This window comes from Lepidochelys kempii, chromosome 8 (assembly GCF_965140285.1).
Source record: "Lepidochelys kempii isolate rLepKem1 chromosome 8, rLepKem1.hap1, whole genome shotgun sequence".
NCBI lineage: Eukaryota > Metazoa > Chordata > Testudines > Cheloniidae > Lepidochelys > Lepidochelys kempii.
In genome coordinates this window covers 66,186,590-66,201,225 of record NC_136387.1, presented here as the reverse complement: position 1 = coordinate 66,201,225, position 14,636 = coordinate 66,186,590, and the positions used below count along the sequence as shown (strand labels likewise).

The following is a 14,636-nucleotide window of genomic DNA, read 5'->3' as shown; positions in this document are numbered from 1 at the left end:
ATTCACAGGAATGAACAGGTTGAGTTTTGGTTGATAGTATTTCTGGACGCAGGTATGACTTCTGGTCTTGTTTTGTTCTTCTAACTTCTGGTTCCTTATAACAGTTTTCTGCAGCTTCACTGTTTGCAGACTGCAGTTAAAGTAAAAGTTTAAAGCAAAGATTCCAAATAGTGGGTAGGGGGGCGAAGGTTTATTTTATTAGTAGTAGAGAAAATTCAAAGGAGAAGGTTAAGAAAAAAGATTTTAAAAAGGAGCCAGATGAGATGAATTACTTTGAGTGACAAATGAGGGTAAGGTAGTTTTACAAATGAGAATTTATACAGAACAAAAACCTTTGGGAGAAAAGCAGGACCAGGCGAATAAGTAGAATAACAAAATGAAGCACTTGTGTGAATATTTCCACAAAAACATCTTAAAGAGCATTATCCTGTTTAGCTGGAACAGAATTTCCCTAGAATTACACAAATGAATGAAGCTTGTTCTCTCTTGGTCTCTACTGCTTCAATGCATCCTTTGTTATGCACTTGGTTAGTGAATAATGAAGTAATTCAAGTTAGACAATATAACAGACAGGAAGAATATGAAATTACTTTCTTGTAACTATTTAATTACTTCCTAAAAAATTGATAACCCAACCTCATCTTGTCTGCGTGCTTACAATTTATCCATGTTAGCAGCAGTAATTTAAACCTGATTTGAGAGCATTCCAAAAAAGGGGATGTTTTTGAAACTGAGAATAGTGTGTGTTTAGTAGCTCAGGCTGTTCCTGTCACTAACTTTGAAGGTTATGTGTAATTCCTTTTTTAATTACCAGATTTTAGACCCAGAGCAGAAGTCTGTAATCAGCCTGTTTGTCCAAAACTATATTGGCAAAATCTGAGAGCTGGGTAGCGATCTATAATATGGTATGACTAAAAATATGGAAAAATTGGTCAGTGCAGGCATCTGCAGTTAGTCTGAGACACGTACTTCCTTCTCTTCCTTCCTTTCTCACAATTAAGCTAGACCCCAAACTTGAAATAAGTCAATAAGAGAGTGATCCAAAGGGAAAGTAGTTCTTAGATTTTTTGGCATCCACTGGTTCCTAAAAACAGCTTTTATAAATCAATAGACTGTTTATATAAGACCAATTCAGACTGGAAATAAGGTGCACATTTTTAACAGGGAGGGTAATTAACTATTGGAACAATTTACCAAGAGTTGTGGTGGATTCTCCATCACTGGCAATTTTTAAACCAAGATTGGAAGTTTTTCTAAGAAGATATGTTCTACTTCTACCAGGAATTAATTCATGGAAATCCTATTGCCTGCATTGTACAGGCGGTCAGATTCTATCACAGAGGCCCATTCTGGACTTATAATATATGAATCAATATAGCTATGCTTGTGGTGGTAGTTGTTTTTTTTTAATCTTTAGTTTCCTGTGGTTTTCCCCTTTAATTGAAACTTTTATAGTTCCCTATCCTCACTTACCATAACTAGGGCCCTACCAAATTCACCGCCATGAAAAACGTGTCACTGACCGTGAAATCTGGTCTCCCCCTGTGAAATCTGGTTTATTGCATGCTTTTACCCTATACCATACCTATTTCACAGGGGAGACCAGAGTTTCTCAAACTGGGGGTCCTGACCCAAAAGGGAGTTGCAGGGGTCAAAAGGTTATTTTACGGGGGATCGTGGTATTTCCACCCTTATTTCTGTGCTACCTTTGGAGCTGGGCAGCCGGAGAGCAGCAGCTGTTGGCAAGGCACCCAGCTCTGAAGGCAGTGCCCCGCCATCAGCAGCTCAGAAGTAAGAGCGGCAATGCCATACCATAACACCCTTACTTCTGCTCTGCTGCCTTCAAAACTGGGTGGCTGGAGAGTGGTGGCTGCTGACTGAGGGCTCAGCTCTCCAGACAGCAGTGCAGAAATAAGGGTGGCAATACCATTCCATGCCATCCTTACTTCTGCATTGCTGCTGGCAGCGGCTTGGCCTTCAGAGCTGTGCTCCTGGTCAGCAGCCGCTGCTCTCCAGCTGCCCAGCTCTGAAGGTAGCGCTGCTGGCTGCAGCAGTGCAGAAGTAAGAGTAGCAGCACCACAGCCCCCTGTACAATAATCTTGTGACTTCCCCATAACTCCTTTTTGGGTCAGGACCCCTAAAATTACAACACTGTGAAATTTTACATTTAAATAGCTGAAATCATGAAATTTACTATTTTAAAAATCTTATGACCGTGAAATTAACCAAAATGGACCATTAGTTTGGTAGGGCCCTAACCATAACTGACAGAGCTGAACTGAAATCTAACAAAAATTCTAGATTATTTTTAGTGTATTTCAATAAGCTATTCACTGCTCTTGCATTTTGATGAACTTTGACCAAAGAGAGAACTTAAATCTACTTCAGCATTTCTTATCTTTTGCATGGTAAGAATAATTCTTCTTTGAGTGATTGCACATGTCCATTCCACTGTAGGTGTGTGCATGCCCTGAGCACAGTCGCAAGAAAATTTTCCCTTAGTGGTACCTGTCAGCTCAGCTCTGGCACCCCATTGTGCTGTGTGCTCATAGTGCCGGTATAAAGGTTCTGACCAACCCTGCGCCCCTCAGGTTCTTCTTACCACCCAGGACAGTTGCTGGAACTGCTCTCCTTGCTTCGGCAAGCTGTTCTCAGTGGTCTTTGTGGTTTCTTCTTTTCTTCATATTGTGTGTATATATAGTGAACGTATAAATAGTTCTTTGAGTGCTTGCACATGACCTTTCCATTGTAGGTGTGTGCGCGTGCCCTGTGCACAGCTGCTGGAAATTTTCCCCCTAGTGGTATCCATTGGGTTGGCTCTGGCACCCTCTGGTGCTGCACACTCGTAGTGCCGGGATAAGGGGCGGGGACATGCTGAGCCCACACTCCTCAGTTTCTTCTGATCACCCACGACGGCTGTTGGAACTTCCCTCCTTGCTTCAGCAAGACTCTGTAGTGCAGTGGTTCTCAAACTTATGTACTGGTGACCCCTTTCACATAGCAAGCCCCTGAGTGCAACCCCTCCCCCCCCATAAATTAAAAACACTTTAAAATATGTTTAACACCATTATAAATGCTAGAGGCAAAGCGGGGTTTGGGGTAGAGGCTGACAGCTCGTGACCCCCCGTGTAATAAGCTCGCGGTCCCAACCCCCAGTTTGAGAACCCCTGCTCTAGTGGTTCCTCTAGCCGCGGGACCGACACTCGCAGCAGGGGTCAGGCTGATCCCCGTACTCACCAGCGGTGGCAGGAAGCAGAGCAACCCAGCCCTAGCCCGCTCCACTCTGCTGGCTCCCTGCTGTGTCAGTGAGTGCCGGGGGGGGTGGACCTCTTCCCCCAAGTCCTCTCCCCCCGAGACACACGGCTGGGGCGAGGGGAGCGGAGCGGAGCGGGCTGGGGCTGCATTGTTCCGCTTCCTGCTACCGGCGCCAGGTCCTCTGCTAATCCCCAAAGCGGCCCCCCACAGCTCCTTCCTCTGCAGGCCTTGCGCGCAGCCCAGACCCTCTGCAGGGTGGGGAGCTTGGGCTGTGTAGGGCACCATAATTTGTAGGGGTGGGGCTGCAAGTACAGTCATGAGATACACTGGAACCCAGTACCAACTGTGGGGAGAAGCCTGGTACCGACCACGGAGCCGAACCTGGCGCTGGACAGCAGGAGCAGACCCCTCTGGCAGAGAGAGGGGTGGACATTGCGCTAGCACTGCATGCTTCCTCCTCCTCCTCGCCTGATGAAGCGCTGTTGGCGAAGGAGTTGTTCCCAGTATGGGATGATTATAAGGCCCACCAGGACTTATTAAAGCGGGTGGCGTCCAACCTAAATATCCAGGCAGAGGAAGTAAGGGAAACTATTGACTGCTTTCTGGACATCTTAGGGACGGGAGGTCCCTCTAGGGTGGCCTTTCCCATACATGGCCAAGTGGACTGAGCTAAAATATTTTGTACCAGCCAAGGACTTTCTGTGAGTTCTTATTTTCTCACCCTCCCCCAGGGTCCCTCATAGTGGTGGCTGCCAGAGAGAGAGAGAGACTGTCAAGGCCAGGCAGGACTGATGCCTAAGGCAAAAGACCCTAAAAAATTAGACCTCCTGGGGAGAAAGGCTTATTCTATAGGAGAATTGCAGTTCCAAATAGTGAACCAGCAAGCCATGTTGTCTTGCTATGATTTTAATATGTGGGGGGGTCAATGGACAAATTTCTCGGCAAATTTCCCCAGGATGATAAGGGTTCTTGGCCCTCGTGGAAGAGGGCAAGACAGTGGTGAGGACTTTGTTGCAGGTAGCCCTGGATTCTGCGGCTAGGTAAATGGCCACGGCTGTCACTATATGTTGAGCTTCATGGTTGCAATGGTCAGGTTTTCCTCAGGACATGCTACAGACAATCCAAGACCTGCCCTTTGAGGGATCCTCTCTCTTTTCTGAACTAACGGATGTGAGGCTACATGGCCTTAAAGATTCTAGGGCGCCACTGAAATTGCTGGGTCTGCATATGCCCGCCCAGTCAAGAAGGTCCTATAGACCTCAGCAGTATGGATGTTATTACTCCCAACTGCCCAGGCAGGATCAGAGGAGGAGGAGAAACGGAGGGTTTGGGCACAGACCACCTCCGCCCTCATCCTCCATGGGACCTTCTCAGGTGGCTCCGAGCCAATCTGGCATCTTGAGATATTCGTTTTGACGAGGCACTTGACGATGGACTACCAACCCCCCTCCTCCAGGATCCAGTCAACCCTATCTTTTCCAACTGCCTTTCCCATTTACTCTAAGCCTGGGAACACATTACTTCGGACTGCTAGGTTCTAAGCTCTGTGGAATCCAGATATACCCTCCAGTTTGTTTCTACCCCACCTTCCCACCCTCCTACCCTGTTCCTCTTCAGGGACCCTTCTCACGAGCTTTTTCTGCAACAAGAGGTTCAATCCTCCTTCGGATGGGAGCCGTGGAAGAGGTTCCACTACATCTAAGGGGAAGAGGGTACTATCCCGGTATTTTCTTATACCCAAGGCTAAGGCAGGTCTCAGGCCCTTCCTAGACCTGTATGGACTCAACCATATGCATGGTCTCGTTGGCCTCAATCATCCTGTCACTGGATTCAGGGATTGGTATGCTGCCCTCGACTTGAAAGATGCCTATTTCCATGAATTGATATTCCAGGGCCAAAGGAGGTACCAAAGGTTTGTGATGAACCAGGCCCATTACCAATTTGCATCCCTGCCTTTTGGAAAGTCCATGGCCCCAAGAGTATTCACCAAATGCATGGCAGTGGAAGTTAGCTTTTCTGAGAAAGAAAGGGGTCCAAGTCTTCCCATAATTCAACGACTGGCTGATCAAAGGTCGGTCCCAAGTGTAGGTGGAGCTGGACATTGCTCTGATACAAATGACCTTTCAGTCCTTGGGTCTACCAATAAACATCCAGAAGTCGACCCTCATACCGGTGCAACACATAGAATTTATAGGGGCAGTTCTCAACTCCCTACAAGCAAAAGCTCTTCTACCCAAGGACCACTTCTGGGAGATTTCATCTCAAATAAGCTCCCTGCAGTCACAGCTGATCACGACAGTTCAAGTTTGTTTAAGCCTCCTCGGACACATGCATCGTGTACCTACATGGTTCGACATGCAAGTCTGAGACTCCATCCACCTCTCCAAGTTTGGTTAGCCTCTGTCTATTCCCCGTCCAGGCACCACCTGGACAGGGTTCTCCCGATACCTCTGCAAGTTCTGGACTCGGTAACGTGGTGGTTAGACTGCAATACAGTCTGTGCTGGGGTACCTTTTGCGAGGCCCTGACCATCAGCACATCTGGTCACTGACCTCTCAGTGCTAGGATTTGGTCTGTGGTCTCGAGAGGAGTTCACGCTCTATATCGATATCAGGAAACTGAGGGCTGTCCACCTGGCTTGCCAGGCATTCTTGCCTCACATCACAAACACCATGATCTCTGTTTTTATGGGCAATACCTCAGCCATGTTCTATATCAACAGATGGAGGAACTCTGTCAAGAGGCAATCTGTCTGGGAATTATGCATAGCAAATTCGATAGGCCTCGAAGTGTCTTACATTCCAGGGGTGCAAAATCTTCTTGCAGATCACCTGAGCAGGTCCTTCTCAGCTCACCACGAGTGCTCTCTCCGCCCGGATGTCACGAGGGACATTTTCTGCAGGTGGGGAGTTCCCCACATAGACCTGTTTGCCACCTGTACCAACAGGAAGTGTCAGCAGTTCTGCTCCCTGAGGGGCCACAGTCAAGGGTCTCTCATCAGCACTTTTCTCCTGTTATGGTCGAATCACCTACTGTACATTTTTCCACCCATCCCATTGATTCACAAGTTTCTGATGAAGATCAAGCAGGACCAAGCTTGGGTCATCCTAATAGCTCCACCGGGGCCCAGGAAACATTGGTACTCCCTGCTACTTTGGCTGTCCATAGAGCCTCTGAACAGTCTCTAGTTATTCCCAGACCTGATCACACAAGACTACGGGCCACTATAGGCAGCGAGTTATATGGGTCCGTGGTGTCCATGCTCCATCAGTATTCAGGAACGTGGGCCCGGCTCCATCAATGTTTGGGCTTATATTTTCAGAGCTGTCCCATACATAGGACGGACTGGGGCAACCACCCTGGGTCCTGCACTTTGGGGGGCGCTGTGCTTCAGGGGGACACAGAGTCCAGGGTGGCCTGGAAGGTTAGCAGAGGGGCTTGGCCTTCCCGCCCCTGCTCCACCCTGCCCCCGCTTCCACCTCTTTATGGCTTCCACCCCTCCCCCAAGCAATGCAGGCAAAGCGGGGTGGGCTGAGACCAGGTCGCTCGCTGCTGGTGGTGCCAGGCTCCCCGGGCTGCCCTGGATCCTGTGTCCCCCTGAAGTGCGGGGCCCTCCAAAGCATGGGGCCTAAGGCGGTTGCCCCGGTCTGTCCTATCAACAGGATAGCTCTGCTTGGACCTGTTCTGGGCACCAACAAAAATTATACAAACCTGGCACCCATGCGGGTCACTGCTTCATCCAAACCTCAGCGCATTGCATCTGAAGGCCTGGAATCTTTATGGCTAAATCCTGAGGAACTAGCTTGCTCCAAACAAGTGCATAAAGTTCTGTTGGGCAGCAGGAAGCCCTCCACGAGGATAACTTACTGGGAAAAATGGAAGTGATTTTATGTGCAGTCATGACAGCAAGGAGTTCCACCGGAGTGCACATCCCTGCAAATAGTTTTGGATTACCTTTTATCCTTGACAGGTTTCAGAGTAACAGCCATGTTAGTCTGTATTCGCAAAAGAAAAGGAGTACTTGTGGCACCTTAGAGACTAACCAATTTATTTGAGCATAAGCTTTCGTGAGCTACAGCTCACTTCATCGGAGGCATACTGCGGAAAATACAGAAGATGTTCTTTTATCCTTGAAAGACCAAGGCCTTTCCCTATCTTCAATCAAGGTTCATCTGATAGCTATCTCCGCGTTCCATCCCAAAGTTGACAATAAGTCCCTCTCTTCTCATGAGAAGGTAAGCTGTTTTCTGAAAGGCCTGGAGAAGGCATTTCCCCAAGTAAGAGACCCATTTTCTCCCTGGGATTTGAACCTTATCATCTCAAAGCTGACAAACTCGTACTTCGAGCCACTAGCAACGTGCTCATTATTACAGCTCTTTTGGGAGGTTGCCTTTCTGGTGGTCATTACATTGGCCAGGAGAGTATCAGAGATTTGGGCCCTCACCGCAGAGCTTCCATACACATATTTTCTTTAAAAATAAGGTCCAGCTACATCCACGTCCAAAATTTCTTCTGAAAGTGGTGTCCCAGTTCCACTGTAACCAACCAGTCTTTTTCCCAGTCTTTTACTCGGCGACTCATGTGAACAGAGGAGAGCAGTGCCTGCAATCTTTGGACGAGGTGCGCTTTGGCATTCTACATTGAAAGGACTAAGCTATTCTGTAGATTGCCTCAGCTCTTCATAGCAATAGCAGAAAGGATGAAAGGCCTCCCTGTATCTGCACAGAGGATTTTGTCTTAGATCACATCATGATCCGAGCGTGTTATGACCTGGCAGGGACTTCCCCTCCACCAAACCTGACCGCTCATTCCACAAGATCTCAGGCCTGTTCTGCAGCTTTTCTGTCTCAAGTTCCAATTCAAGACATCTGTCGAGCCACCACCTGGTCTTCAGTACACACGTTCTCGATACATTATGCCATCGCTCAGCAGGCCAGAGATGATTCACACTTTGGCCGCGCAGTACTACAGTTGGCTTGTCCTTGATCTCCGAGCCCACCTCCAACGCAATTGCTTGTGAGTTACCTACAATGAAATGGACATGGGCAAACACTCCAACAAAAAGAAAAAACGGTTAACTAACATTTCCGTAACTGTTGTTCTTTGAGATGTATTGCACATGTCCATTCCAAGACCCACCCGACAGCCCCACTCTTGGAGTGGTCAGTAAGAAGAAAATGAGGAGTGCAGGCTCAGCATAGCCCCTTATACTGGCGCTATGAGCATGTGGCACCAGGGGGCTCCAGAGCTGACCTGATGGATACCACTAGAGGAAAAATTTCCGGCAGCTGTGCACGGGGTGCACACACACCTACAGCGGAATGAACATGTGCAACACATCTCGAAGAACAGTTACGAAAAGGTTAGTAACAGTTTTTTAGTTTAGATAGCATAATTGGCGCTTCTCCATCAGTTAGCGGAGTTTCGTCCGTTCCTGGTGCCGAGGCATGCCTCGGTAACCAGGCTTCAAGCCCTGTGCCTCCTGCAACAAGGCTATGCCTTTGAGTGACCTGCACTCTAGCTGTCTAAAGTGCTTTGATGAGGCTCACATCAGGGATCGCTGTCGGATCTGCAGCAAGTTTAAATTTCATATGAAGAAAGATTTGGAGTCCAGGTTAAAGTTTCTATTGATGAAAACGGTGCTCAGACCTTCCTCTGAGCCAAGCTGGTTGAACTCAGCACCGAGCACATCAGCTTTGATGCAGAGTGCTCCTCCCACTGTATTGGAGTCCTGGCACCATTCGCCATCCTCAGTGCCGAGAAAGAGATACAAGGAGCAGCTGACCGAGATGGGTCATTCCCCGACACCAAAGAAGTCCAAGAATGGGGAGCAGCGTGCAGTGCAACCTAAGTCAGGCCACTCCTCTGCGTCAGCATTGCAGGTGGCACCGTTGACTTCAACCCCCTATGCAGGCAGTGCTGAACCATGTGCACTGGAGGGACAGTGTGGCATCAGCATTGTTGTGGTTCTGTCCACTCTGGAGGCATTCGCTGTGGCCAGAGACCTGGTGGCCCTCTTGGTACTGCCGTCGCTGGCAGTACAAGAGTCGGCAGTGCCGGGGCCTGCGGGCAGGAGGGATCACGTAGCACCCAGCTGCCATCCGGTTCTGGGCCCCATGGTACCGTCGAGAGCTGGCCCTGATGCATGCCTCCCCGCCCCGGCAGTAATCTCCAGCACCAGTGGGAGTCTCACCTCCACGGTCCCCAGAAGAAGGCTTGTTTTCGGAGTCGGAAATTGGGTTGTATTCTTCTCATCCGAGGAGTAGACTCTGCCACGCCTCCACGCATCCCTACCCCACCATGGTCCCTGGCACAGGAGTACCATGGCGCACTTGGCCTAGTGGTCACTTACCTATTGCAATGCAGTGGCCCTTTTGGAACCTGTGGAGATTCCCCCTGATGCCAAAACTCCATTTGAGATGCTCTTACTCGGTGATGTCCAAGAGTAGGGTGCCAGAGCTGACTTGACGGTACCACTGAGGGAAAAATTTCCAGCAACTGTACTCAGGGCACACATCTACAGTGGAATGGACATGTGCATCTCAAAGAACAACGCTTATGGAAAGGTTAATAACCGTTTTATCTTTCACTTGGTACATACTAAAAAAAGTCAAAAGTTTGTATTTTGTTTCTTGACGAGGTGATGTTTCATCAAATAATATTTTATTTGCTAAGGAACCTATATAGTGTAAAATTACTTGGATGTATGACAGCAGAGAAAAAATAGTTTAAGAAAATGTGATATAAAACAGAAAAACCATTTAAAATATCTCCCTTGTATGCCTCAGGCCTCTTTGTGCCTTTTTCTGTGGCTTTAATGCATAATTCCCGAATACATCACAGTATCCAAGCTAAATGTTCATTTACTGTGAAGGTAGTGATAGCTAGATTTCAGTTTATAGAACTGAAGTCAAGCAGTACACATTGCTTATTTCTCAAGAATATGAAACTCTAGTACAAAGTCCATTGCAAGTTAAAATCTAAAGAAACTTAAGTGATTGTGTAAGTCTTAGTACTGAGGAGCACCATATTTTCTACACGTCAAGTTAATTGGATGTGTCAGTTAACATGAGGTGCCCGGAGAGAACCTCTTGGGATAGGATTAGTTAAGATTACCCAATGAAGTGTGTTAAATCTTAAATCTTTTGTTGCTGATGGTATGACATACTGTACATAATCATTTCTGGCGTTTCCCAAACAACGTTTAACACGTACACTGTGCAATAAATTGAAAGAAGATGGCTCTGTGGAACAAATAGCAGTTCTTCAACTTCTCAAAACATAAAAGTACTGTGGGTTATGGATATCCAGTCTGGAAAGTTGGGCCTGGGAAGAACTCCATGGTTGACATACCTTTTTTCTTCTTCATCTTTGCCAGCTACCAGGCATAGGTTGTATTTAATTACAAAAGTTAAGTATGTCTATTATGTCACTCTGCTTAAGTTGTGGAATGTCAAAGACTACCAGGTACAGTACAATTTAGTTAACTCATTTTACTTATGGCCTACACTACTCTGGTTCTCCTGAAAAGCAATCCAGTGGAGCTTTCAAAATACTTTGTTCCTGCTCAGATTTTATAAAATGTTTTGTTACCTACTAATTCCTTAATCAGTGTTTCATAATATAAAAGTTACATTAACTGTTCTTCAGCTCAGTGTTTTGCCTTGATATCTATCTGCACTTTAGTAATGCCAGTGAAATAGCTGTTGGTGTTGGGGGATATTTTTAATTGCCAGTGTTAGTGATTTTGCTTTTCAGTGTTTTGACGTATTAATTCTCATTGTACTGGAGATTTGCCTGAGTGTTAAATGTTTTCTACGTCACTAGGGTGTGAACATATAATAAACTGTACTAGCTGCTGTATGCAATTTCCATGCTTAAACTCTCCTCCCAGATTAGGTAAAATGTTATCTAATATTTTTGAGCTTTTATAGTACTGTGTACTAATTTCCTCAGATCTAGTTTTGACGTTTAATTAGGTCAGTGTCCTACCCAATAAAAACTTTAAATAATTCAGGTTTCAGAGTAGCAGCCGTGTTAGTCTGTATTCACAAAAAGAAAAGGAGTTCTTGTGGCACCTTAGAGACTAACAAATTTATTTGAGCGTAAGCTCTGAAGTGAGCTGTAGCTCACAAAAGTTTATGCTCAAATTTGTTAGTCTCTAAGGTGCCACAAGTACTCCTTTTTAAATAACTCGGAGGCCAAAGAGTTTTCCTTTTAGCCTAGAAATGCATGATGTTGCAGTTGTGCAGAATACTAAAAAATAGAGAACATCGGATGAAGAGTTATAAATGGTTGTCCTAGTGATGGAAAGGAACACTAATAATAGAAAATGTTTTAATTGCATTTAAAATGTTATGCTGAGAATAAGCAATTATTAGATTCTGAAAGATAGTTTTGGGGATGAAAGGCAGTTTGGTGTTGAGTAGCTGTTGTATCTACTTTGTAAACCAAGTTAAAGAACAATTTTTAGAAGTTATGGGTATATTTTAGTGAGTGGTTTTCCAGAATAAGACTTCAGGTTGTCAGATTTTTTTTTCCAAAGTATGGAATTCTATTTTATTTTTGGAATTTGTTAGCATATTACCTTTTTTAATGCTTATATAAATGTCTATACTTTTGAAAATAATGTGGTTATACTACTTTAGATGGAGAATCCTGACATTCTTGTTTGGGTATGGGTCTTTTGAGGAACAGTAGAAAATGTTCATGTGTAATTACTAACAATTCAGCAGTTTATAAGATTGAATGCACAAGGAGGGCGTCTTTGATTATTGCAGCTCTCCTAACAAAGCTGCTTTGTGCATGGCCTAAGCTCAAAATGTACTCTTGTTGCAACTTCACTTTGTACTACTTTATAAATTGATAGCAGTGCTATATTGTAAACAATGCAAAAAATATCTGTAACTATTCACATTCTTGGCTCACATTAGTGAAACATCTTCCAAGTATCTGACTGCTTCTTCTGAGTAAAACAACCTTAATTGAAATACATACTATTGTTGTTGTCTGTTTGTCGGGTAGTTGATTCACTTTGTTCTTTACAGTGCCGTTTAGTTTCCATAGAGTTGTATTGACATTACAAGGCCATCTAATGGCAAGTACCACTGAAGTGAGTCAGAAAATATTGTACCTAAAACATTAGAAAAAGTAGTGAATGTACTTGTTCAATAGTTAATTTAAATGTTTCTCTGTTAACTGTTTTTTTTTTTAAAAAAAAGGCATGACATTTTGCAGGCAATTATGGTATCTAACTTTAAAATTAAACATCGTCTTTTTGGGGCAGAACCTCAACTGGGGAAGTTATTGTAGTTCCACTGACTAACTACTAGCATACATCAGATGAGCGAGCACATGTTAAACTGGATCCTTTTTAATTTCTTAGCTACTGTAAACCATAAATCTATTAAAATTGAAACCATCAGTTTATATTTTGCCCAAACCAAATGTCAGCTGATACTTTTGACAGTACTGTAGAATTTTTTAGCTCACCTAAATATTGGAACTTTTATAACCTTTGTAAAGCATTTTAGAGTCCTTAAGGTTTTATATAAGGCCAAAATATCATAAATCTCTGGAAAATCAGTCTGTATAAAAAAGGCTAACACTTCTTTATCTCTTCAGAGCACATTCTGCATGGTAGCAATATTGATGTGGAAATAGGTTTCAGTATAATCAGGATATTTTAAAAATCCTTATTCCATGTTGAACAAATCCGCTTCTCTTCTCTTCACTTTGTTACATTTTCTAAGCAAACTTAGACTTCTGAGCTCTAAAGAGGGACTTGTTTGTTTGTTTGTTTGTTTTTTGTTTATTTGTGCTATAGTAGTGGCAGGAGGCATAAATGAGAAGAGAAAACACCCTGCCTCATCTATTATATTCTTCTGAGAGAAAGGTTTCAGAGTAACAGCCGTGTTAGTCTGTATTCGCAAAAAGAAAAGGAGTACTTCTGGCACCTTAGAGACTAACCAATTTATTTGAGTATAAGCTTTCGTGAGCTACAGCTCACTTCATCGGATGCATACTGTGGAAAGTGTAGAAGATCCTATTATATACACACACAGCATGAAAAAATACCTCCTCCTACCCCACTCTCCAGCAGGAGAGTGGGGTGGGAGGAGGTATTGTTTCATGGTCTCTGTGTATATAATGTCTTCTGCAGTTTCCACAGTATGCATCCGATGAAGTGAGCTGTAGCTCATGAAAGCTTATGCTCAAATAAATTGGTTAGTCTCTAAGGTGCCACAAATACTCCTTTTCTTTTTTCGGGTATATACTGTTAGTTTCTGAATTTACTGACAAAAACAGTTGTGCATTACTGTAATATTTACTCAGAACATGTTGGTCTACAGGACCTTAGTTTAAAATTTGATTTAAAAATATTTCATTAGTGAGTTGAAGATTATAAAATCACATCTCTAAAACATTCTTGCATAGATTTTTAGATGCACAAACATCTTTAGCCTTAAATGCTTGGCTCTTCAGAAAAATAGTTTTTAAAAGAAATCCTTCAAAAGACCACCCTTATCTAAAATACACATTTTAATTTTAATTACTGTAGTACAAAAAACTTGCTTCCAAAGTCGTCTTGTCCTTTCTGTCCATCCCTTTCTCCAGTTGAAGAGAGCCCTTAAAGGGACAACACCCCTTTCCTTCTAGATAGCTGGACAAAGTGTTTCCCTTTCTTTACTTTTGACTAGCTGATGAACTAGTTTTAAGAGAACCCTCCAACAAAATCGATACCTAGTGAGATATAAAATCCTTTGTTATGCCTAAAATCTTTGGAAACACATTTTTCAAAATTGGTGAAATTTCATAAACATGTCTGTTATGGAGGTCACACAAAGTAAATTAGTGTTCCCTTTTTCTAAAACCAATGAACATTGTTATAAACACATTAAACCTCTGTGACTGATTAATTTAAAATAACATCTTTGTTTCAGTGAGTTAAATATGTAGTAATCTGGAATGATAAGTTTATGAAGGCTTAAGAGTACATTTAAAATCTAAAATCAGTTTAGAAATACTGATTAAGAGAATGTAAAACAGAGAAGAGCTGCATCATGTATTCCATAATATTTAATGTTGTATTCAGCAAGACAGCTGACTCGCCCTTCCTACAAAGTTTTTGCAACTAAATCTCTGACAAACTTCAGGGCATATCAAAAAACTTGTGACTGACATTTTTTATTTCCCAGTTTAGTGCTTTTAATTAGGTACCTTCTGCATATCCAGTCTTCACCATCTGGCATCAATGGAAAACGTGCTTTATTTTCTTTAGAAAGAAATTGCAGAAGTGTGTTTCTTCCAAATGTCATTTTGCTTCATTTTGGTTCAGGGATTTGGCTGGAAGGGGGTGAGCAGGGTGTGGGAGGGAAAAG

At 43.9% G+C, this 14,636-nt stretch overlaps 1 protein-coding gene across 11 annotated transcripts in view; it reads left to right on the top strand.

The window, feature by feature from the left end:
* The window catches only part of GPSM2 (G protein signaling modulator 2), a 64,484-nt gene that overhangs the window by 20,543 nt on the left and 29,305 nt on the right, over positions 1-14,636 (top strand). The gene's annotated exons all lie outside the window — the stretch shown is intronic.